We start from the raw sequence: 26,482 nt of genomic DNA on the forward strand, positions 1-26,482 counted from the left end.
CTCCTTATACTTCACTGCTTTATTCTTTCGTAAGTTCTGTCCCAGTCTGCCCAAAAAATTGAAAACCCATTCTTGGCATGTGTTACATTTTAAAGTAAACTAAAGTTTTTTCACCTTAGTTGGTGCAGCAAGTACTGTAAATCTCTGGCCACTGGTTTCTGGGTGAGCCCTTCATCGGCAGAGAGCAGCTTTATCTGTGGGGTTGCTGGAAATGTTGCCAAAAGTCCTCACAGGAATGTGTACCACTCACTGGCACGCAGATGCTTCAACCAGAGCTCATCAGCTTGTAGGCTCAAGGGAGCCTGATTAAATGGAAAAAACAGAAAGGGAGCACCCTGTCTCACACTCCAGCATGCAGTCAGCCCCAGTGCATCATGGTAAATGCAGTACAGGTTCGTTTTTTATCCATAAAGTAAACTAAAGTTTTTCACCTTAGTAGGTGCAGCAAGTGCTGTAAATCTCTGGACACGTGCTTCTGGGTAAGCCCTTCATCAAAAGAGAGCAGCTTTGTCTGTGGGGTTGCTGGAAATCCTGCCAAGAGTCCTCTCAGGTTTGTGTACCACTCACTGGCACGCAGGTGCTTCAACCAGGGCTCATCAGCTCTTTGGCTCAAAAGAGCCTTCATAAACAGAAAAAACAGAAAGGGAGCACCCTGCCTCACACTTCACCATGCAGTCAGCCCCAGTGCATCATGGTAAATAGAGTACAAGTTTGTTTTTTTATCCATAAAGTAAACTAACGTTTTTCACCATAGTAGGTGCAGCAAGTGCTGCAAATGTCTGGACTTGTGATTCTGGGTAAGCCATCATCAGCAGAGAGCAGCTTTGTCTGTGGTGTTTCTGGAAATGCTGCCAAGCGTCCTCTCAGGTGTGTGTACCTCTAACTGGCATGCAGGTACTTCAACCAGAGCTCGTCAGCTCGCTGGCTCTAGGGAGCTTTGTTAAACTGAAAAACCAGAAAGGAAGCACCCTGCCTCACACTCCAGCATGCAGTCATCCCCAGCTCTTCATGGTAAATGCAGTGCAAGTTCATTTTTCATCCATAAAGGAAACTAAAGTTTTTCACCTTAGTAGGTGCAGCAAGTGCTGCAAATCTCTGGACACATGTTTCCGGGTAAGTTGTTCATCAGCAGAGAGCAGCTTTGTTTTTGTTTGGTTGCTGGAAATGCTGCCAAATGTCTTTCAGGTTTGTGTTCCACTCACATGCATGCAGGTACTTCAACCAGAGCTTGTTAGCTTGTTGGCTCAATGGAGCCTGCTTAAACAGAAAAACCAGAAAGGGAGCATCCTGTCTCACACTCCAGAATGCAATCAGTCCCAGTGCATCATGGTAAATGCAGTACAAGTTTGTTTTTTATCATAAAGTAAACTAAAGTTTTTCAACTTAGTAGGTGCAGCAAGTGCTGTAAATCCCTGGACACGTGTTTCTGGGTAAGCCCTTCATCAGCAGACAGCAGCTTTGTCTGTGGGGTTGCTGGAAATCCTGCCACGAGTCCTCCCAGGTTTGTGTGCCATTCACTGGCACGCAGGTTCTTCAACCAGAGCTCGTCAGCTTGTTGGCTTAAAAGAGCCTTCTTAAAAAGAAAAAAAAAACAGAAAGGGAGCTCCTGCCTCACACTCCACCATGCAGTCAGCTCCAGTGCATCATGGTAAATACAGTTCAAGTTTGTTTTTTATCCATAAAGTAAACTAACGTTTTTCACCTTAGTAGGTGCAGCAAGTGTTGCAAATCTCTGGATATGTGTTTCTGGGTAAGCCCTTCATCAGCAGAGAACAGCTTTGTCTGTGGGGTTGCTGGAAATGCTGCCAAGCGTCCTCTCAGGTTTGTGTACCACTCACTGGCATGCAGGTACTTCAACCAGAGCTCGTCAGCTTGTTGGCTCAATGGAGCCTGCTTAAACAGAAAAACCAAAAAGGGAGCACCCTGTCTCACACTCCAGCATTCAGTCAGCCCCAGTGCGTCATGGTAAATGCAGTACAAGTTTGTTTTTTATCCATAAAGTAAACTAACGTTTTTCACCTTAGTAGGTGCAACAAGTGCTGTAAATCTCTGGACACGTGTTTCTGGGTAAGCCCTTCATCAGCAGAGAGCAGCTTTGTCTGTGGGGTTGCTGGAAATCCTGCCAAGAGTCCTCTCAGGTTTGTCTGACAGTCACTGGCACGCAGGTGCTTCATCCAGAGCTCATCAGCTCATTGGCCCAAAAGAGTCTTCTTAAACAGAAAAACCAGAAAGGGAGCACCCTTCTTCACACTCCAGCATGCAGTCAGCCCCAGTGCATCATGGTAAATGCAGTACAAGTTTGTTTGTTATCCATAAAGTAAACTAAAATATTTCACATTAGTAGGTGCAGCAAGTGTTGCAAATCTCTGGACACGTGTTTCTGGGTAAGCCCTTCATCAGCCGAGAGCATCTTTGTCTGTGGGGTTGCTGGAAATGCTGCCAAGCGTCCTCTCAGGTTTGTGTACCACTCACATTCATGCAGGTGCTTCCACCAGAGCTCGTCAGCTCGCTGGCTCAAGGGAGCCTTCTTAAACAGAAAAACCGGAAAGGCAGCACCCTGCCTCAAACTCCAGCATGCAGTCAGCCCCAGTGCATCCTGGTAAATGCAGTACAACTTCATTTTTTATCCCTAAATTAAACCAACGTTTTTCACCTTAGTAGGTGCAGGAAGTGCTGCAAATCTCTGGATATATTTCATGGCTTCTGTAATGGAGTTATGCCTGTTAAAATGTATCCCTTTTGTCATTTGTTAACCACAGTGTCTAATGAAACCAAAGCTTAGCATATGTTGATTAGTGACACCCCACTATTTTATAGCAAAACCTCTACCTACCCTAATCTCTCTAACTTACACTGCAGTAGAGTAAGTTACCTTACCACCAAGCAAAGTTATTTATTGAAAATAATTTGTGATGGAGAGTGAGGTTATTGTAAGGTTGCTTTAGCTAGAATACAAGCACGTTAGTTTAGTGTTTTTAGCTTAGGCCTGCAGCTTCTACCCTTTCATCAAGATACATGATGTTTCATTCATTTTATTATTTGCAAAAGTTTTCTGTAGTGGAGATTTTTTAAAGTATTTTATCAGTTGTTCTTCCCCACAAAACTGTTATTCTGTTCTTGCTCAACATATTCACTCTGTGCTTTATCCAAGGCTATGATAAGCTTATTAGTTATTGCCGGTATCATGTCCCCAACTTTAATACACAGAAGTATACGTGTTGTCAGGGTAAATTCTAAGAACATCTGCTGTTTTATTATAAAACACCTCACTGCCCTTTTATGTTAGAGGGGATTTTCAGCCAGTTGCCATCATGAGCTGCATGCCGCCTTTGCAGTTTCTGCCGAGATCTGAGGCCTTCTCTGCCAATATGTGGGAGGACTCTCAGCAGTCTAGCAGACCTCTTCTTTACCTACAATCACAATTATGGGGGATGGGTTCCTTCTGGGGGGCTGATGGGCAGATTAGGCCCTACACTTCCATGCTCCGTTATAGAATATTAATAGTGCAGGTAGGGATTCTAAAACCATTATTGTGACAGTATGGTGGGACTTTTCCTATGCTTCACTTTCCTTGTCACTGCTTTGCTTCTATTACATTTTATCATCCTCATAATCGCAATACATGCATTTTAACCTAGAATGCAGTTGATTAAAAAAAAGTATTGAACCTATCCCTGCTTCAGTTTGTCCTTTGCCTGTATGAGACATGTGTGACTGAGATAAAAGGGTATGATCTGTTCCACCGCTATTTCCCTGAGAAATCCATGAAGTCATGCGAAGGGCTGCCACAATTCACCTTTACTCTTGAGTTCTGGTGAGGTGCCGCTAGCTGGCCGCAAGGTTTAAGCTGACAGCTGTCACATGGCACAGGATCAAATTCAGTCCCCCGCACTCGGTGGTGCTGCTGCCCAAATCCAGCATTCTCATGATCACAATGGTAGTCTCTCCAAAACAAAGCCAGGGAGTAAAATGGGACTTAATGCCTCATTGAGAGTTTAGCTAATGGGACACTCTGTGATGAATGGGCAAATAAAATCTATATCCTGTTCCTTTCTCTGTACTGCAGTGCATCGTTTTTCCCATTGTCTACTTACTACAGACATGATATCTGCGTTTTATATGTGGCATGTGTAACATAGTATTATTATTATTCATCTGCCTCTTTGGAGTCAGGGTAGAATTGAAAGGCAGTCAGTGAAGAGCAGGATGTTTGGAATTAATGTAAGATAGTAAATTGTCCATTACAACTGCTCCAAAAACAGTCTGCAGACAGTAGCAAAGTACCCAACGTGCTAGCATGCCAACATTAATTTAGCACAACAAGAATACTTGTGCTGCATAGTGAATAATGCCTTACTCATTAATAAGAGGTATTTTTTTTCTTTGAAACACAAATTTTTTCATTCGTTTTTTTAACTAGGAAATCTTTTAGAAGAAAAAAATCACTTAGCTTTAGTCCAGTGGTATTCTGGCTTAATTCCTTGCAGCCAGTTAGTGCTTCTATGTGAGGCATGTGTGGGGAAAACCTGGCCCTTTGACTAATCACATCTAAATTTCCATGGCCCTAGGGGACCAGCAATGTACTGCAACTGTGCCACAATATAAACAAGGGTATGCACAGAACATTTATCACAGTCTGTATTTTTTTCTTGATAAAGCTCCTCCTGCCAGGCTGCAGCTGTAACGGATGGAGGCCATCTCAGATAAACATTGTCAGCTGGTTGCCCTGGAGGAGAAGGAGGTGAAGGTATTTTACCCTGTCCCAGGCCCCAGTTCCTCCAGCCAGCTGCCTGCTCCTTGTGCCCTTTATATAAAGAAAATAGTATAATTTGGGAACCAATTCTAAACCAAAACTGTAACACAGTGAGAATGCCAATTTGGCACCAGTATAGTGGTATATGTGTCACCAAAAGCAATGTATTCTCTGTACTCAGCCCTGAAGAGAACATGCACGTAAACACAAAAATAACACTGAAATGACATAAAACAACCAACATATTGCCATATATATACATATAGCACCTCAGTACTGACAACTAGAAAATAAAGAACATCAAAACACATTATTACAACATAAACACATCAAGGAATGCAGTACATTGCAAATTTGAGGCTTTTTTTTCAATCTATCAATACTGTTACGCGTATGTGGCTTTTTTGAAGTTTGAGCATAAAGTTCACAGTAGCAGGTAGTACAGAAACTGAAGACACATTTGTCTTCTCTTCCTTTGGTCTTTCTGCTAAGTAATGTTTAAAGAATATCTTTCAAAGTTAAGAGGGCTCCTCCAAACAGAGTGTTGGCCCATTTCAACCTTGTACTAATGAAAACATATTTATGAATTATAATATCACTGGTGCAGCTGTTACTAAGGTGCACCCAACAAATTATTAATAAAAACAAACTGGGTAAAAACATATCAAATTCTAACATGCAGAGCCCAGAATAATAGCCAGGCACCAAAGGGAGTTAAATCAAAAACTGTGTTCCTTGTACAAAACGTTCCAAAAGCTCATACAACAAAAACACATGCCATGATCAAAGAAGTCAAACCCACCACCACGAGCGGCCGCATTTATCATGGCTTCATCATGTGGGAATAAACTGTCTGGTCAAATTATACCTTATGAGAAACATGCACCACATGCAGGGAAAAGGGAAAACCTCTGTAAAAAACAGCAGTGCCTAAACATCCTTTGTCATGCTGGTAGAATAATGTGCTAGAGGACAAAAGAAGACACAAAACAATAGAGAGGACCTCACTTGGCACATAAATCAGGCAAAGTGCAAAACAGAGAACTGGCTATATACACTGAGAGTGCCACTAAATGAGACCATTCTGAAAGCATGGCAAATAGATGAACACCTGGCATCAGGGAGAGCCATCAGTGTGAGTCCAAGCGAGCCTACCTACTGTCTAAAAATGTGTAGCATAAAGTATAGTGACCTCAGACACCTTGCTGAACTTAAGGTGTCACGTGGGGACAGGGTCACATAAAGCCCTGCCAGCCATATTGGGAGTAAAAACGATGGGAAAATACTCACGTTAGTGTGCAAGGAGATGTCCGTGTACATTCTCCAGCTGGCTTGTTACTTATCAAAATCACCACCAGTACCAAAATTGTCTGCTATCTTGGAGTAAGAAATGCAGCCAGTGGTTAAAGAAACCAATGTTGGGCTTCTAAATACATGCAAATTATACTAAGTTTTTTTTTTTTTTTAAATAAGCTATTCTTTCATGGTCATGTCTAATGTGGCAAGGCAAGTGGAATAAAATCGACAAGGATGCTCAAACTAAAATACATTGAAGCAAATGCTGAGTTACAGTTAGAAAGGGTGAACCACATGTTTCCTATTCTTTGCAAAAAAGTAACATACACAAGGACATCATCGATATAACAAAACCAGTGCCCCCATCTCAGCCACAACATCACCCCTCCCACCCAGACCACTTCCAACGCCTCATGCTTTGAGAGCTGGTGCTTCTTCGTTAGGAGGTGGCAAGCCTTCTCCAGGAGTTAGGAAGCCTTCAAGGACACATAAATGAAGCCCTCTGATGCCACTTTTTTATATTTTGCCATGGTGGGAGGGACTTTTGTGGTGGGTGGAGAGGGTTGGAATTGGGAAGGGAACTGGATGTTGGACTTTTCTTTGTACATTTTGGACATTGTTTTTGGATGGGGTTGTTTGGGGAGGGGGTGGGCCTGTTGTGGGTGGAGAGGGTAGGTTTTATATCCTGAAGAAAAATTAAAGGGAAAATATTCTTTTACTTTGTGCCTGAAATTGTTTCCTTTGCACTGCTGCCTTTTAGTGTAGCCTGTTCTTTTTAAAGTGTATACCAGTCAGTTATACCCTTGTCCTACTACCCTCTGAACTATATCGACCACTAGGGGTGTATGACTATATTGCCTACAGCAACCTAGATAAACAACATCTTCAATAGAAGTTAGTTACTGGCTAAACTGGTTCTCTTCTCTCTCTAGTTGTCTTACCAGAATAGATAAAGCAATGGCTTCTATCTCTCTCAATCTTCCAAAACCTTACTGCAGGGTTTCCCAAGGTGCCTTCTTAACGGTGGTGGTAGTAGTAGCAGAAGGCTAGCGCACCAACAGGGAAGACATCACAAGTGAGGTCCTATTTCCACCTGGGTGTAGGATTAATTAGAAGGATTATTCATCACAGGCAACTAGATTGAAAAGAACACAGCTAGTGGGTTTTTATATCATAGCTTTGCAAAGACTAAGACCATGCTACCACCTTGACACAAAGACCTAATATTGTTACAGAAATTAGCAATAGTAAGTTCTTCTGAGCAATGGGGAGCTTGTATTCAATTAAGCTTACAAAATCCTCGAAGTGAGTAGTGGACTCAGGAGTGGATGAGGTTAAGTGTTTCCACAACACAAGGCCTGCATTATGATGTTGCCGAGTTATGTTATGCATCTAAATTATGGATCCCTTTTAGGTGTTGGTGGGTTAGTAGGGCTGTTGTGAGCTAGTGCTCAGGTACTAGAAGATCCCACAGTGAGTTGGTGTTGCTTTCACCCCATCTGCCCCATAAAGTATGTGATCCATTTCTGTTGTAAATTAGGCCACACCTCAGTAAATCAAGTCACACCTCAATTAATCACACAGCCTGGGGGAAGACAGTTAGATGTTTGATGAATGTATGAGAAAGGGGAGTCGGGTAGAGGTGTAACAAATACAAAAAATACTCCACAACAATAATATTCATCAGGGCTAAGCGCAGCATATCATCATAATCAAATCTGTTATGGAAAGAAATGAAGGAATGACAGTTCAATTAAATGCATTGCAAACAGTCCTTCAGCCCCCGGAGACCCAAGTTATTATATATGTAAATGTTCTGTCATCTAGGTCTTAAAAAAGAAATTATGGAGGAGTGATTGAACACACTAAAAATTATGATTGTGGTAACCATATTGTACAGAAATTCCAAATTTGGTGGTGCATTTGAATTTTTCTTGAGATGTCTGGAATGTCCGTCTTGGGCGCCTGGTAATGCAAGCAGGAGTGTTGTGAGGTTTCATCATTCATGCAGGAGAAGAGAAGGCTTTTAGATTGTAAAACATTAATGACATTGTAGTGTCATGGAGTAGGATAAAGGGTGAGCTTCATGAGGAATGGACCAAGAGGCAGAGCTAGGACATGGCCTGCTGAAATCAATCACACATGAACCATCATGATTAAGAGTGAGAAGCAAAAGCAATTTTAAAATCAACTCCATACAAGTAGCTGCATGTCCCTTTCTGATCAAACTCACAACTGTCATAACATTTAGCCAAGTTTGTCCATCATGTGATGCTGATGATGTGACAACATCACACGTCTTTCTCCAATTAGAGCCCATGACCACAACTACATAATAGAGGAGTTATAATTTATGTAAGCCAGTGTACTATCTAGATTTTCCCAAAGCAAAAGACCTCTCTCCAGTCCACAGGGATGAGTAAGCCTCTTAGAGTAATCATCATGTTTATTAGGATTCCCTTTGAAGTAGATAACTTCCTTAATCTGGCTGTCGAGGTAATCCTGCCTTAAATACTGACTCCTAGTAAAAAATAAGGTTGGTTCCCAACCCAAATGAGATTGAGATAGATATATCTGTAGGGCACTTCTGTTGATAAACAAGTAGATCAAAGTAAATTGAGCATTTTGTATAGATTTGTATTATTTAGCTCAGCTGACTAGTCTGGCATCTGTAGATCCAGAAAAATGTACAGCAAGTAGTGTTCCATGCAAGTAAATCTACCTATGTGTAGAAGGGCCAATCATCTTCGGGCAAAATCACACATTGGCCCCCAAACATTGGAATCATCAAAATCAAAGTTTATAAATTAGTTGAACACTCTCCTTCACTGTATGCCACCACATGAACCATCACTCACAATCACTCAGTAATGTATCATTAATTGGTGTAATAGTTACCTGTTCTACCCAAGCATGATGGCACACAATTGCATCTCTCCTTTTGAGGGAAAGCAACACATTGGCAATTTGGCATTCTTGTAAATCAAATGATCGTTACTGGGGAAGCCCTGCTAGGGAATGTTAAAAAAAGAATGATACGCTAGGGATGGAGGAAGACATTGTTTCACTGTCCTTGAAGGGAATGGAAAGGCTTCTTCACTGGCTCAACTTCAATCCAGCCAGCCATACCTGTGTCTAAAATGGTGGAGCTGCATAAATTAGCAAGCAAGCAAATTAAATAATGTTATTCCAGATATTGCAATTTTTTTGGCAAAGCCGTTCGATGATAATTTGAAAGTTCTATGGCGACCTACTCAGTCAGGAAAATAGAGTTTGTCCTCAAGTTCAAGGGGTTCTCCCAGAAGTTGGTCAGCTAGTGCATTTGACTCTGAACAAATCGCCCTCATCCTCCTCCTCCTCTGTGGTGTTTCAGGAACAGTGTTATTGTGTGAATTTTTGGTTCATTTTAATCATAGTCAATCACTCCATGTCTTGAGGCAAAAGACTGGTCCTTCTGACTGTGACAATTGCCCCAGCTGCACTGAACACACACTCAACAGACACACTTGGTACCGGACAAGCCAGGCAAGCCAGATACTTTACTGCCAGACTGCGGTTTGCTAGCCATTGGTGCATCTTCCCATACAAATAGACCAATGGGTATTGATTGACATGGAACTCTTTTGGGTCATCCAGATACTCCTGATTGGAGCCCACTCGCCAGAACTTCTTCCTAGGCCTGTACCCTTGAGCCATTCCTCTTCCAGATCTCTGACTTGCACAACAATCCACATCTCATATAGTGAGACATTACCTTCTGGAAAAGGAATAAAAGTGGGCAGTATTTTTTTGTACTGTGGATCAAGTATTCTGGCACAGATGTACTCTTTGGAGGACACAACATCTTTTTGAAGCCTCAAATTAACAGCCAAATGAAGGATTAAGCCCTCAACCAACTCTTGTGCTTCTCTGTTGCCAATCACACCATGCAGATGCAATGATAGGATAGCTTAGCTCATACTCCTGTCCTCTTAGCTGACTCCTGATTGGAGCCGAAAAGGGATTCAGTGTGCAGTGATACAAATGTAATCAGTTGCTTGGCAACTGGTCCATATGTCTGCCATCAGGTGAACAACACTCTGCTGCAAAGCTTGTCTAATTGCAGCACATCATGATGGAGCGCTTGAACAGCAACTCTGGAAAAGTAGGGCTGACTAGAATCCTTACATTTCAGGCAAAATGCAGTCACAAGTTCTGAAAATCCCACTCCTTCTACAAAGGGAGAAGGTCCAGCTCTGAACTTTTAGCCATCTTCCCATTGTACAAATGTGGTGTTGCGTGGTTGCATTCATAGGTCCCCTCCTGCCTAAACATGCGAGTTATAGTAGCCTGGATTTTTGTTTCTGATGCCACTGATGCAGGTGACTTCAGAGAACTAGGAGCTGGTAGACTCAATGTACGTCTTGGGGCTTTCACTATCTGCTTTGTTGTCTCCAACTGACACATGCCATTTTGAGGTTGCTGAGTCGGGTGATACTGGAGCACTGCTGGAGTCAGGGCTGCTTTGTGTATCGCTGTTATCCTCTTCTTGTTTGTCACCTTCATCTCCCACCTTGATCTGAACTGATTCCCCTCTCTCATCACTACCACCACCTGCAGCAATTTTTCATGGTGCTCCTCCCACCAGATTGTGTATTGGTTTTTCAAATGGATTGTTTGGCCTCCCATACCATAGTGTGAACCAGGCTTACCTTGATGAACACTTGTGTGGCAAATGGGCCACATTACAATGTTATCCTCCTGCTTGCTAATTATAAAGAATTCTCAAACTGGGAGGAGAACTTTTTAGTGGGCCACTGGTGTCACTACCAAAGACCAAAGAACTGAAGATAGATGGGTCTGTCTGCAATTGCCTCTCTGCTGTGCATACTTCCACTGAGGTAGTAGTGGACGCAGGTCTCAGTGAGGGCCTTACAAGTATGGAGGCTGACAGTGGTGTTGGTACCAATGCCACATCCCTTGGAGATGGCTGAATGGGAGGGATCATGTTGGTGTCCTCTGAGCCAGCTTCCATGACAAAGACTGGCTTATCCTCCTCATCCCCTTCCCTAATTGTAAAGGTTTCAGAAACATTCCTTTTCCCTTGTCTACCATGGTGGTCTAGGACTCAGCCGGGATCAATCCATCTCCAGAGCATCAGATAGGGGCTTGGAGAAGATGATGGAGTACCCTTTATTTTTCTCGGTGGAGTTCAGGAAGCCAATGCTACAAGAAGAGGTATATCTTGCTCAGCAGGAAGCTTAAACTCTTGTTTCACTCCTACTTCAGGAAGATGTACTATTGCTAGCTGTGGCTCCTGTTGTCCACTTTGCTCACTTTCCTGCGATGATCAGGTACTAGCTTGCAGCTGAGACAAATTCAATTCAGACTCACTGTTCATTGCCATGATTGCAGTGGCTACCTCTCTGACAGACATGGTTTTGGGATTAGGTTGGGGTGGTTCTGCTTATGTGGGAATTCTGCTCCAAGCTTGCTGGCTGGAGGATGGTGTGGTAGGCACACGTTTCCTGAAAAAGGTTTGAAGCGGCACACCAGTGGCAGAAATCCACTTCTTCTTTTCCTCCTCCCTGACCACTTTCTTGGCAGCACCTTTCTTTGGAGCTGTCTTCAAGCTCTGGAAGTTGGCACTAGCACTTAGCTGCACAAGCTGAAGAGACTAGAGGACTCAAATGTTGTGGTGATGTCACTTTGTGATGGCCTTCTGTTCGGCAGTACTCTGTGTGATGTCTCTTGTGCACTTAAAAAAACAAGAAAAACAAGTAGCGAAACATGGCATTTTTGCAGTTTAATTATTCATACATACAGACAATGTAATTTAGTGTGGTTAGTGTATCCATTCCAAAGTCAAACCACACAACCATTAGATATAATATTTTATTTTGAATTAGGATAACAACATACAGATGTAACTGTTTGCTTTCGGTACATTGAAGAAGAGACACCTGTTGAAGACAGGGGGATTCGGAATAAAGGAAATACTCGTTAAAAAATAAATGCTTTTTGTGCCTATGGCAGGCAGGGGCTCCAGGGGAAAATTAAATACTCCTGAAAGAAATTCTGGAGTGCACCTATGGCAAGCAGAGTGGTCCAGGGGAAATGGATTAATTGTTGAAAAATGAATGCTGGTTTGTGTGTGGTTGTGTGCCTATGGCAGGTAGGGGACCCGGGGGAAACTAGTTATGACAATCCTTAAAAATAAATGCTGGTATGTGGCAGGCAGGGGTGTATGGAGGGAAAATAAATAAAGCAAATAAAGAAAAAAATAAACTTAAAAAAAAAAATTAAAAGGTAAAATAAATTAAGAAATAAATTAATTAATTAATAAAATAAAACCATAATTGCTGATGTACTAGGGGACTATAAGGAACCTATTGGGATATGGGAGACAAGGGGCGCTGGTGAAAAATGGAAAAAAATACATATAATATTAAACACTGTTCATACACATACCACAATGATCCTCAAGCATATTACATTTTTATCAGAGAAAAGTAAAAAAAAGTGATCAAAAACAGAAAGGCAAAGCCCTCTCCTATCAATCCCATTAGAAATTGTCTTTGAAAACTGGTAAAAAAGGATTTACACACTGGCTGGCTGCACAAAATGGCCACCGGCCACATGGTCAATCAACAACAAAAAGCAAGGAGTAATGGCCACAACAAAGAACACAAGTAGGCCTATGGCAGAAGCACACTGACTGTATACACAAAATGGCTACATGGTCATACAACAAGAAAGGAGGCATGGACATCAAAGAAGAACACATGCAGACCTATGGCAAAAGAACACCAGCCACATGGTCAAACAACATCAAGAACAGTAGGCAAGAAAGCATTAGAGAACAAGAACACTTTCAGGCCTATGGCTAAAGCAGAAGCATACTGACTGCCTACACAAAATGGCCGCTGGTCACATGGTCAAACAACAAAAGTAAGTAAGGAGGCATTGGGGAACAGAGGACAAATGCAGGCCTATGGCAAAAGTACATTGACTACCTTTACAAAATGTCTAGACAAGCAAAGAGGCATGGACAACAAAGAACATATGCAGGCCTATGCAAAAAGTACAGCAGCCACATGGTCAAGCAACAGGCAAGGAGGCATAGATCACAAAGAAGAAGACATGCAGGCCTACGGAAAAAGCATACTGGTTGGCTGTATAAAATGGCCGCCGGCATATGGTCAAACCACAACAGCAGGCAGGGAGCCATGGAGAACAAAGAACACATGCAGATCTATGGCATTGCCGCATTGTCTAGCTAGACAAAATGGCCGCCAGCCACATTGTCAACAAACAACAAGCAAGGAGGCATGGATAGCAAAGAACACATGCAGGCCTGTGGCAAAAGCATACTGGTTGGCTGCACAAAATGGCCACCAGCCTATGGTCAAACCACAACAGAAAGCAGGGAGGCATTGAAAGCAAAGAACACATGCAGACCCTTGGCATAAGCACACTGACTGGCTAGACAAAATGGCTGCCAGCCACATGTTCAACAAACAGAAAGAAGGAGGCATGGATTACAAAGACCACATGCAGGCCTATGGAAAAAGTACACTGGTTAGCTGCGCCAGATGGCCACTGGCCACATGTTCCAACAACAAGCAAAGAGGCATGGACAGCAAAGAAGAATACATGCAGGCCTATGGCAAAAGCACACTGGCTGGCTGCACAAAATGTCCGCCAACCCCATGGCCAAACTACAACAAAAGCAAGCGGGGAGGCATGGAGAACAAAGAACACTTGCAGACTATGGCAAAAGTGCACTGACTGGCTAGACAAAATTGCCAGTGGCCACATAGTCAAACAACAGCAACAGCAAGCAAGGAGGTATGAGCAACAAAGAACACATGTAAGCCTATGGTGAAAGCACACTCACTGGCTAGGCAACACAAAATTCACCACGGGTCACATGGTCAAACTGGCAATTAGGCATGGACAACAAAGAAGAACACATGCAGACCTATGGTAAAAGCACACTGGCTGCCTGCACAAAATGGCCACCGGCCACATGGTCAAACAACAACAGCAGCAAGCAAGAAGGCATTGGAAAACAAAGAATACATGCAGGCCTATGGCAAAAGCACAGACTGCCTACACAAAATGGCTGCTAGCCATATGATCAAACAACAACAAGCAAGGAGGCATTGGACAATAAAGAATATATGCAGGCCTACGGCAAAAGCACAACAGTTGGCTATACAAAATGACTAATGGCCACATGGTCAAACAACAAACAAGGAGACATGGATAACAAAGAACACATGCAGGCCTATGGACACAGACCACACAAAATGGCCCCTGGCCACATGGCATGAAGAACAAAAACAAATGGTGGCCTTTGGCAAACACACACACTGGTCAGAAAATGGAGGCAAGGTAACAATGAAGAAAACGCTTCCATTAAGTCAGCAATGCCAAAAAAGAAAATTAAATGAGCTATAAAAATTAACAACAACACACATCCTCCCAAGGTGTCAAATATTACCCTAGAAAATGCACTTTTTGCAGAAAAAAAGTTGAAATGCAAAAACAATGATATTTTCAATTTAATCCAATAGCGTCTCAGGTCTAAACGATATTTTAAAACAACGTATAACACAGAAACAGTTGTTTCATTTACCCGTGACTTGTACTTGCAGGATGGCCACTTGCAGACTGATCCACATAGTAAAATAATTGAATAGTCTACATTTAACAACTATGGAGAAAATGTGCTGAACTGTACAACCTATCTTGCTTACAAAAGAACAATAACTAGTCCCCCACTGAAACTCAAGGCCACCCACCACAACCGCAATCAAATAAAAAAATCGAAAGAAAGTACACATAAATACTGGTCATTGCCCTCTATCAAACAAATTACACCCTTGTTCAAAGGTTTTTAACTTATTTTTGATATCACAAAAACAAAGTCCTTAAAAAAATCCAATGGTATATATGCAGCAGGTATTGCAGACAGAGAGATTTATCCTCTCACCTCAAAATACAAATAAAAAGCGATCAGGGAATGGACAAAGCACCCGAAGGAGCTTGTTGGACACAAAGAGGAAATTTGAGTCTGTGGGCACTCCCTTCTTGTTGTAAAAAAAGGAAAGAAATGCTTTTCACACTAAAAAACAACCTGAACTATCCCTCGAAGTAGAATATTCACTCAAAAATGTATTTTTTGAGTAGATTTAGCTGCTTCTCGAGTAGAAAATCTATTCAAGAAGCAGCCGCAGTTCCTCACACACGCCAGCATCATGAAAATGGCGCTGGAAGGCTCCGTGGCGACCAGAAGTCATGTGAGCAGACAGCAAATCTCATGTGCACTTGCAAGCGGCCTGCACATCTTGTTGTGGTCGCCAGCACATGCCAAAACAAGCTTGCAAGTGCTGAACCAAGATTTGCCCACTCCAAAGGAAAAAATAATTCCACCACACGACAGGTAGCGGAACTTAGTGGTAACTCTGCATTATACGCATAGCGGAATCATATTTCCACTCAGACCCAATAAATACTTCACACTGTGGTAATGGTATTTACCGGAAGCACTCTATTCCAAAAAGCTTGCAATGTGGGCCCAAGTGATTTATCCAGAAACACAGGATGTTTTATCGGCCCTTGGGACTTGAACTTGGTTCCCCAATTCCGAAGTCAGAAGCTCTGGTTGTTAGATACTAATGGCAGAACAATAATTATATGTCGGATGAGAATAGTTAATTAATTTAAAATTTTAGCAGCACAGGTTATTCAGAATTTTGTACTGGTTTTATTTAATCAACAAGAAAAATTTGAATTTGATCTACTTAATTATAAAAGTAACCTGCCAGATGCACTAGCAATGTCACCCTGATTAAAAAAAATTTTTTTTATCCATTATGGAGGAGAGTTCAAAGGCAGGTACTGCATTTTCAACTAAATTAGTAGCTATTGCCAGCTAAACATGCCTCTTTTCTGCAGACATTTAAAAAATATTGAACATGATCCACGTGATGTCCATTTGAAATTTATTGAAACCATGATCATCAAAGCCATGTGCTGTATCTGACCCTCACCGTTAAAAAGAGCTTCTTTGTATTTCATGTATACGGTAAAAATCTGACCCAATGTTTTAATGGCGTAATAAGTATCTTCAGTTTCTCTTGAGAAATACAGCTTAGCCTTTTGGGTATCTCTACTGAGTGTAGTCAATGTAGACAAAAAGCTCCTGCAGAAAAGCAAAAGATAGTATGATGGATAATGGATTGATAGAGGTATAATAGCGGCAACTCTGGGCATTTTTATAACATTATCCCTACTGATGCGTTGGGACTGAGTCTGTAAGATTGGTGTAACCTGGGTACATTTGTAATGCAGTCACCCATTCAAACATGCACTCATTCACCCATTCAGGCACACATTTATTCATCTCACCATTGACCTATTCTCACATTCACCCACTCATGCAACCACTTAGTCAAACATACACATACCCTAATCATCGAAGTACCAGATTCACATTTAATATAGGCCCTCATTTCGACCCTGGCAGTCAGTGATAAAATGGCTGTAATACCACCAACAGGCAGGCGGTATCTACCGCCAAATTATGACCATGGTGGAAAGATCTCCCATAGACAGCCAATGTACCACACCGACCGCCAGGGCAGAAACAACAGCCACCATAGCGGTAGCCACCAACAGCCAGGTGGAAGTCAATGATCTACCCACCATATCAAGACACTGCAAACCGCCACCTTTTCCGGGGCGGTACCAACGACATCAAAAGCCTGGAGGAAACTGAGCTTAGAAGGGAAAGGACTCACAATTGGAGACACAGGGAAGAACCACGCCACCATGGAAACTTAACTTCCTGTCTTCACAATTATATTCTACATTCTGCTCCAACACGAACACCAACGCCAGCGAAGACGACGACGGTGAGTACAGCTGCCTAGCACACAAGGGAGGGGGGAAGGAAAAAGTGAGTGACACACACACACGCACAACACACACCCCACACACACACACCATACACACAACCAGATGCATTGCAAAAACAATTTGACCCCGTAACTCGGATAAATAATGCTAGGACAAAAGGATTTTGCAAAAGTGAATGTAATTAGATCAACACAGTAGGAAAAATAATTTATGCAAGATAATATATATATACATATGTACAGAAAAAGGGACACAGTCCAGTCCTCAAGTTGCGTAGGCCACATGGCAAAAGGCCAAAGTCCAAGGCCAATCATGTCACCTGCTTCAACACAGAGAGAACACTGCAGGGGCATCAGATGGTAAATCGGGAGGCACCTTAGGGGGATAGGGGACAGGGGGCACCCCAGCCGGGAGATGTAACAAGACCACTGCTTCTGGAGGGAGCAACGTGCCCTGTGCCTGATTCTGTGGAGTGCAAGGTCACAGTCTCTCATGTGGGTATCTCACCCACTGGTTCTGGAGGGGGCAACCTGCCCTGTGCTTGATCCTGGGGAGTGATGGGCCACAGTCTCTCATGTGGGAGTCTCACCCAATGGTTCTGGAGGGGGCAACATGCCCTGTGCTTGATCCTGGGGAGTGATGGGCCACAGTCTCTCATGTGGGTGTCTCACCCACTGGTTCTGGAGGGGGCAACACGCCCTGTGCTTGATCCTGGGGAGTGATGGGCCACAGTCTGTTGAGTGGGTGTCATACCCACTGGTTCTGGAGGGGGCAACATGCCCTATGCTTGATCCTGGGGAGTGATGGGCCACAGTCTCTCAGGTGGGTGTCATACCCACTGGTTTTGGAAGGGGCAACCTGCCCTGTGCTTGATCCTGGGGAGTGATGGGCTACAGTCTCTCAGGTGGGTGTCATACCCACTGGTTCGGGAGGTGGCAACATGCTCTGTGCTTGATCCTGGGGAGTGCAAGGTGACAGTCTCTCAGGAGGGTGTCTTGTCCACTGGTTTTGGAGGGGTCAGGCCACACAGCAGCCCATGGAGGCAGGATTACATACTGTCCGCCGGCAGTGATGGCTGCACAGTGGTGGTGCTTTTGGAGGGGGGAGGGGCTCCTGCCCATACCCTGCAACCGTGAACGGGTGCACAGTGGTGTTGCTGCTGATGGGGGAGGCTCGTGCTCATCCCCTGCAACCTTGGACGGCTACACAGTGGTGGTGCTGCTGGTGGGGGGAGGCTCCTGCCCATCCCCTGCAACCTTGGACGACTGCACAGTGGTGGTGCTGCTGGTGGGGGGAGGCTCCTGCCCATCCCCTGCAACCTAAGACTCATGCACAACCCTGGTTGGTGGTGGGGGCTCTGTCACAGTTCCTGGTCCAGGCCTCTCGCTCTTCCTGACTGCTGGTGCAGGCTCCTTGGCCTTTCGGGTGGCAGATGACGGCTCCTTGCTTTTCCTGCCTGCTGGTGCAGGCTCCTTAGCCTTTTGGGTGGCAGGTGCAGGCTCCTTTTCCTTCTTGCCTGCTGGGGCAGTCTCCTTCCCCTTTAGGCTGGCTGGTGCAGGCTCCTTCCCCATCAGGACATGTGACCTGGATCCCTTTCCACCACAAGTGGGTGTGGTGAGGACTGGGCCCGTGGACTGTGTGGCTGAGGTGTTTGGCTGGGTTCTTCCTACCCTGGCATACATGCAGGTTGGGGGGGAGGGGAAGGGAAGAGGTCATTGGTCGATAGGAACTGTTTTTTAGGGACATTGAGGCAGGAAGAGGTAGAAGGAATGGGAGTGGAGGATGAGGGAGTGGTTGTTTGAGGTGTTTATCTGCTGCTTTTGGGTGCAGGTGCCTGGGCAGTATGCTGTTGTGAGGTGGATGGCTGTTGGGTGTCTGAGTAGTTGTGTTTGAGTATTTTAGGAGGGGGGCAGACACAGTGGGAGAGGACACAGGGGACGTGTGCATGGCTGTTGTGGAGGTGTCTGCCAGTGAGGTGTGTGTTCTGCTAGGTGTGGTGATGCTGATAGTGGATGATGAGGTAGTGCATGCAGGGGTGAGTGTGGACGTCACTGGGTGGGAGGTGGAGGAGGAGGAGGAGGGGGAGACTGTGGAAATAGTGGATGTTGTTGTGTCTGCAACTGGATGGTGTTTGTGTGAGTGCCTGTGGGATTAAGTGTGATACTTGTGTTTGCTTGTGACACTTTTGGGTGTTGTCTTGTGTGCATGCTCATCTGTATGTGTGCTTGGGATAGGTTGGGGTTGAGGGGAATGGAACTGGGGAGTAGAAGTTGGAGGGGGGATGGTAGGAACAGGGACAATGGCTGTCAACAGAGAGGAGGCCAGAGACTGAATCAATCTCTGTTGGGCCACCAATCCAGTGTGAATGCCCTCCAGGATGCATTAGATTGTTTCATCTGGGTTGCCAGCCCCTGGATGGCATTGACAATGGTTGACAGCCCTACAGAGATAGATCTCAGGAGTTCAATAGTCTCCTCACTCAGGGCAGCAGGGGTAACTGGGGCAGAGCCTGAGGTGCCTGGGGCGAAGAAGATGCCCACTGTCGAAGGTGAGCGGGCACGGACAACTCGATGAGGGGCTGCTGGGAGGGCAGTGCTGGTACGGAGGTGGCGGCTGTACCTGTAGCTGGGGTGGTCCCAGAAGTGTCCGCCACCACCAAGGATCCTCCATCGGAGGAGGTATCTGTGTCTGAACTGTCCCCTCCAGTCTCCACTGTGGTGCTCCCCTCGCCCCCATCCCACTGGTGCCCTCACCGTTGGTGGACTCCCCCTCCTGGGTCATGTAGGATGCAGCTCCCTCCATCGCCAGTGCCTCTGCTCCTCTGCTAGATGATGTTAATGCACATAAGGACAGGATGAGAAAACAAAAACGGGGGAAGAGACAAAGGATACACTGGGTCAGCTGCTGCACCAACAACACTGTACCTGTGACGTACACAGCACCTTCACATACAGGGAACAGCCCTACACAATATGCATTGCACTACCAGAAAAATAGTTAGTGGCCAATGCATGTGGAGGGGCACACACTGCCAAATGCAGCACACTTGGGACCCATGCAGCCCTGACCAGTAGTGGACACCTACAAGCTAGGTTGCAAGATTTTCCCTTCTGAATCCTAGCCACCAGAGGACCTACGCTGCAATGTCAGGCCTGGCCTAGGGTAGCCCAGTGACACACATCCCCCACCCAGATGCCACCCTACCATGTGTAAGTTGTAATGGAGGGCACTGTACTCACCCTCTTGTGGCTGCTGTGATGGCTTCAAGTGCCCATCCAGCTCAGGATGGGCCACTGTCAGTATGCGGGCCATCAAGGGGGTCAGGGTTCGATGGGCACCCCTTCCTCGTTGGGAGGCCGTCCTCAGCTGGGCCTCCGTGGTCTTCCATGCCCAGCGTCTCAGGTCCTCCAACCGTTTGCGACAGTGGGTGCTCCACCTGCCATAGACCCCACAGGGTCCGCACCTCCTTGGTGATGGAAGGCCATATACCCTTGTTTTGATGGACGCTGAATTGCAGAGGCAATAGACACAGGAAAATAGATTTAGACAAACAGTCCTGTCTGTTACACATATGGCACACCATACCCATTTCCATCACCATTTACACATACATGGCCCAGCACACAACCTCTACGCCGCCCAGAGGACATCCACCCACCCCCTTACACAAGGCCTTCATACACACACAACTCCATGCATTCATGCCACATGCATCGTGCTCACAGTGTACTCACCTGTTCGTCTGGAGGCACATACAGCAGTTCATACTAGGGTAGGACCCCATCCACCAGTCTCTCCAACTCCTCCAAAGTGAAGGCTGTGGCCCTTTCCCCGGTCACACGGGCCATGGCAGGTTCCAGATACAGGTCACAGCAACACTTGCAGTGTAGGTACTCTCCTTTGGTGGTCACGTCCGCGGCGGTGCATACCGTCACCGCTGGTGTAGATCACCATTGGCAACACTGGAGGACAGGCACATTATCCTCACCTATAGACTGGACAGAGCCACAATTACAGAGCTGTGTGCTCAATTGGAGCCTGACCTGATATCTTCTATCCATCACCCCACTGGGATTCCCCCTCTTGTGCAAGTGTCATCTGTACTCCATTTCCTGGCAACTGGTTCTTTCCAAGTGACAGTGGGCTTTGCAGCAGGAATGTCACAGCCAATGTTCTCACTAGTGCTGACAAGAGTGTTGTCTGCCCCGATAAAACACATGTGCAGCTACATTGTCTTCCCCCAGGTTGAAGATTTGGCCACAGTGAAGGTCGAGTTCTATTCAATGGGACATATCCCCAACATAATTGGAGCAATTGATGGACCACACATAGCATTTGTCCCCCCCTCACCAGACTGAACAGGTGTTCCGGAATCGGAAGAGTTTCCACTCTCTGAATGTACAGATGGTATGCCTTGCGGACCAGTACATCTCCCATGTCAATGCTAAGAATCGGGGGTCGGTGCATGATGCCTTTGTCCTGAGGAATAGCAGCATCTCAAATGTGATGGGCCAACTACAGAGGCACAGGTTATGGCTAATAGGTGATCCCTGGTTCCCACCCAGTAGATATTGGTGTATGGGTATGGTGTGGGCCATATGGGATAGTGTGTGGCTAAATGGTGTCCCCCAATATTTGCAGGTGACTCTGGTTACACCAACCTATCATGGCTGCTGACCCCCTGTGAGGAATGCCAGTACAAGGGCAGAAGAACGTTATGATGAGGCCCATGGGCGAACCAGAAGGATAATTGAAAGGACCTTTGGCCTCCTTAATGCAAGGATCTGGTGCCTCTATCTAACAGGATCCCTGTGCTATTCACCAAAGAAGGTCTGCCAGATAGTGGTGGCATGCTGCATATTGCATAACCTGTCTCTCAGGCACCATGTCCCATTCCTGCAGGATAAGGAGGCTGGAGATGCCTGTGTGGCAGCAGTAGACCCTTTTGACAGTGAGGATGAGGAGGCAGAGGATGAGGATGAGGACAACAGAACATCTGTGATCCGACAATACTTCCAGTGACACACAGGTAGGACAGTGTTACTTCACATTTCAATGACATTTGTTTGAATTTGTGTGGTAATGGCATGCAGATATTTCCCACTGGCAATTCATTTTGCAGATGTTGGTGACCTGACATATACTCCTGGTGTGATCACTGCAGCCACCTACAGGTCATTAATCTATGCTCATTCTCTGTATAGTTGATTTGCAATGTTTGTGCCTGTTTCAATGAATACATATTTGATATACATGACATACTCCAAATGTTTTTTTTTCAAAGGGTATTTATTGAAGTGCTAATATAAAGAGGCGCAAGTGCAATGGGATGGGGAGACGATGGAGGAAAGTCCAGGGTATTGTTCCAGTCTATTTGTATCACAGGTGCATTGTTCAAGGGGACATAGGAAGGGGAGCAATGATAGTTCAAGGTGGACAGGGTGACCGAGTGGGCCACAAGGGTGGCAATCAGGAGAGTCTCATTTCCTGGCAGGGGTCTTGGCACGTGTGTCTCTGGCTTAAGTCTGGATTGCAGGAACGTTTGCAGGGTGATTCACCTTCTGCTGGGGGAGGGGTGCTGGTGGCCTGTGAGCCCTGTGGCGGGGCCTCCTGGCCACTAGTGGCAGCCGAAGTGGAAGGCTGTTCAGATGTCTGGCTAGCGGCAGGGGCCCGCTGGTGTGAGACTGCCTCCCTCATAATGTTGGCCAAGTCTGCCAGCACCCCTGCTATGGAGATCAGGGTGTTGTTGATGGCCTGCAAGTCCTCCCTGATCCCCTGGTTCTGTCCCTCCTGCAGCCGCCTGTTTGCCTACACATTGTCCAGGATCTGGCCCATTGTGTCCTGGGAATGTTGATAAGCTCCCAGAATCTCTGCAAGTGCCTCCTGGAGAGTCGGTTCCATGGGCCTGTCCTCCCCCTGGTGCACAGCAGTCTTCCCAGTTGCCCTGTTGGCCTGTGCCTCATCCCCTGAACCGTGTGCCCACTGTCACTGATCCCAGGTCCCTGACTGTCTTGTGTACGAGGTGTGGCCTGGGGTCCCTTAAGAGTGGACACACTGCTGATTAATGTGTCCTAGGGACAGAGGTGTGGGTAGGCTGGGTGGGTGCTACGTCGTGTTTCCTGATGGGGGAGGCTCTGTGGTGGTGTGTGACTGGGCCTAGGTAACCAGCTGTCCAGTGGTCCCTGATTGGCCAGGTAGGTCATCCAGATCCTAAAGACCAGAGTTGCTGTCATCACTGTGGGCCTCTTCTGTTGGGGGGCTGGATATTGCTTGCACCTCCTCTCGGCTGACATTGGCTGGGGTATGTGGGTGGATATAAATGATGTATTATGGTTTCTGTGTCTGACATATTTCCACCATAGCTCCATCTTCCTAGCTATCGATATCTGCTGCACATGTGCTCCAAATAACTGTGGCTCTACCATGATAATTTCCTCCACCATGACCCTTAGCTCTTCCTCTGTGAAACGGGGATGTCTTTGTGGTGCAATGGGTGTTGTGTGAGGTGTGTTGGTGAGGGTGTGTTGGGTAATGTGGTGGGGTGTGTGATGTGGGGTGTGTGAGTGGTGTATAGTTGTGAATAGTGTATGGCTCTAGTTGTGTCAGTCGTCTTGGTGTCTCTCTGCTAGCAATGTTTTATAATGGTAAAGGGTTGTGGGTAATGTGGGTAATGTGGGGGGGTGTTTTATAGTGGTGTGGGTGTATGGGTGTCAAGTGTGTGTTGTTTGAATAGTCCAATGTGGTGTTGTTTTTTTTGTGTGTGTCCAATTTGAGCGCAGCGGTATGTACCGCCAATGGTTTACCACCATTGAATGTCCGCTGTGGTGATTCGTGGATCACAATTTGGTGGGCATTGTTCTGTTAGCATAACAGTGTGGATTTTGATACTGCCAGTTTATCACTTACCTTTGAGCTGGTGGATTTGCGTATGTGGCTGAATACTGATGGATTGGTGTGTGTGTGTCATAATATGGTGAACGGATCAGCGTGGCGGTAAGTGGGATTTACCACCCATGTCATAATGAGGGCCATAGTGTGCACTACAATAGTTTATCTTACCTCTGCTGTTTTAGGTCTGGATTTAGCCAAGGCCTTTTTTTCTGAATAAAGTCTTTCAAAAATACATGCCTTTTTTCTATAGAATTAGCTGGGCATCGTAGGAGTCTCTGACAGATTACCCTAAAAGTTGCTTTCCAACTGTCCTAACAGTGTTTGTGTGTTTACTTGAGTTTGCTGATTTATGAAGCTGAGGTCAACTGGCCTTTTTTAAACTTATGTTCCTGGTCCAGGGCTGGGCATTGACACCTCCATGCCTGTCAGATACAAGATCCCCAGACAAGTCCGCCAAAACATGCCCGGCAGAGGAATCACCATTGTCTACAAAGATACCTTCATCTGCACCACTTCAGCCGAAGCCAGAACAAACTACACGGAACTCTTCAACTGGGACTCTAGTCTACTGCCCGCCGGGGCCATGAATCAACTTCCCAAACAAAATAATGGATTTCATCACTGAAGCCCCAGTCCTCCATGCCAATGCTTTCATCTGCCTAGAAGACGTCAGTTTCCATCTTGAAGACCAACCGCCAAATAAACTGTCCTTCTTGACAACCCTGGGAACCTAGGACTAATTCAAAATTTCATGGATTCTACCTAAATCACCAAGCACTTACTAGTCTCTTCACACCTTTCAATAACATTACGATCAATACCGCAAGACCTGTTACCTGGATGGAACACTTCATTGTCAGTTTTACATTAAAATCCATCAGCCCAGACGAGCCCCCATAGCAGGCCCACCGATATCCATCTTTCCCAAACCCAGCCAAAGTCCTAGAAAAAGCCATCAACAAACTCTGCTTTGACTACCTCACCAGATACCAGTTTCTCAACATCACACAATCAGGCTTCAGACCATACAACAGCATGGAACCCACTCTGATAGCAGCAGTGGATGACATATGAATGATCTTCGGTGGGAGAGCCACATCCCTCCTCCTTCTAGACCTATTGACACCATCTCTCACACCAGCCTAATATAACAACTCCACAAAGCAAGCATCCAGGGACTCACCCTCAAATGGATCTGCTCCTTCCACACCGGAAGATCCCAAACCATCCACAAGTCCACCTCTGCCTCTGAAGCACAAGATCTTATTGGGAGTGTCGCTCAGGGGTCCTTGCTCAGCCCAAGACTCTTTCATGACTACATTACACCGCTGGCCAATATTATACAAGCCTGCAACATAAAAATCCTGATACTGATGACACCCAACTGATACCTCTCTGAAAAAACACCCAATACCAAGAAAAAAATCACCACATGCATGACAGACACAGCCACCTGGATGAAATATAATTGCCTCAAATTGAACTCAGACAAGACCAAGGTGGTAGCCTTCGAGAAGGACACCTCATCATGGGAATCTGTGGGTGACCCACAGACCATGAACCTACCCCATGCCCAGCTTGGGAACCTCAGAAACCTCAGAATCATCATAAACAACAAACTGGACATGACTGCCCAAGTCAGCGCAGTGGTCTCTGCTTTTTTAGTGCACTAAGGATGCTGAAACAAATCTTCCAATACCTACCAGGAAACACCAGGAAAATGATTATCCAAGCCATCATCACCAGCATATTAGACTATGGAAATACCCTAAACGCAGGATTACCAACCAGCTCACAAAGTTACAGACCATCCGACACGCAGCAGTCAGATTAGTCCTTAATCTTGGAAGCTGTGACCACACCACACAATATCTTAGGAACTCCACTGGCTTCCAATACAAAGGATGCACACTTTAAATTCCTCAGCAACATCTACAGAGTTCTCCACAATACTGGTCCTGCCAACCTGAACAGTGGCATTCACTTCAAAAACCTTCCAGTCACCTCTGTTCTCCCAGTCCCTCACTAACTGACACATCATACATACACAAAAGCAGAGAGGGTGCTGTGCTGTCTCGTACCTGACCCCTATGTCTGAAAAGACCTCTGACAACATGTCAGAGCCACCTCTTCTCTTCTTGACTTTCACAACAAGGTGAAGTCCTGGCTTTTCAAGTAGGCCCCAAGTGCTGACCTAACTCACCAGGTACAGAGCATCTGCATATACTCACTGGTGATTAGCACAATATAAAACGCAGATAACACCATACAATTGTGTGCTTTGAGAGCCTTAGTGAATGTTACCATTGTATTAGCAGTAGAGGTTAATCACACATGCTTGGATTGTGGTGATTAAAAGAAGTTGGAAGACCCCCTCACATGAACAGATATAATTCACATACCTAATTTCAACATAGATGTTAAATATTTTTAATGGTGTTTCTTTTAAGTGATGAGCCGTGGCATAAGACTAAGGGCCTCATTCCAACTCCGGTGGGCGGCGGTCGCCGCCCGCCTGGAGGGAACCGCCATTTGGCCGCCCCGCAGTCAAAAGACCGCTGGGGCCATGCTAACTTTCCCGCTGGGCCGGCGGGCGCTAGCCAAAATAGCGCCCGCCGGCCCAGCGGGAAAGAG

This window comes from Pleurodeles waltl, chromosome 8 (assembly GCF_031143425.1).
Source record: "Pleurodeles waltl isolate 20211129_DDA chromosome 8, aPleWal1.hap1.20221129, whole genome shotgun sequence".
NCBI lineage: Eukaryota > Metazoa > Chordata > Amphibia > Caudata > Salamandridae > Pleurodeles > Pleurodeles waltl.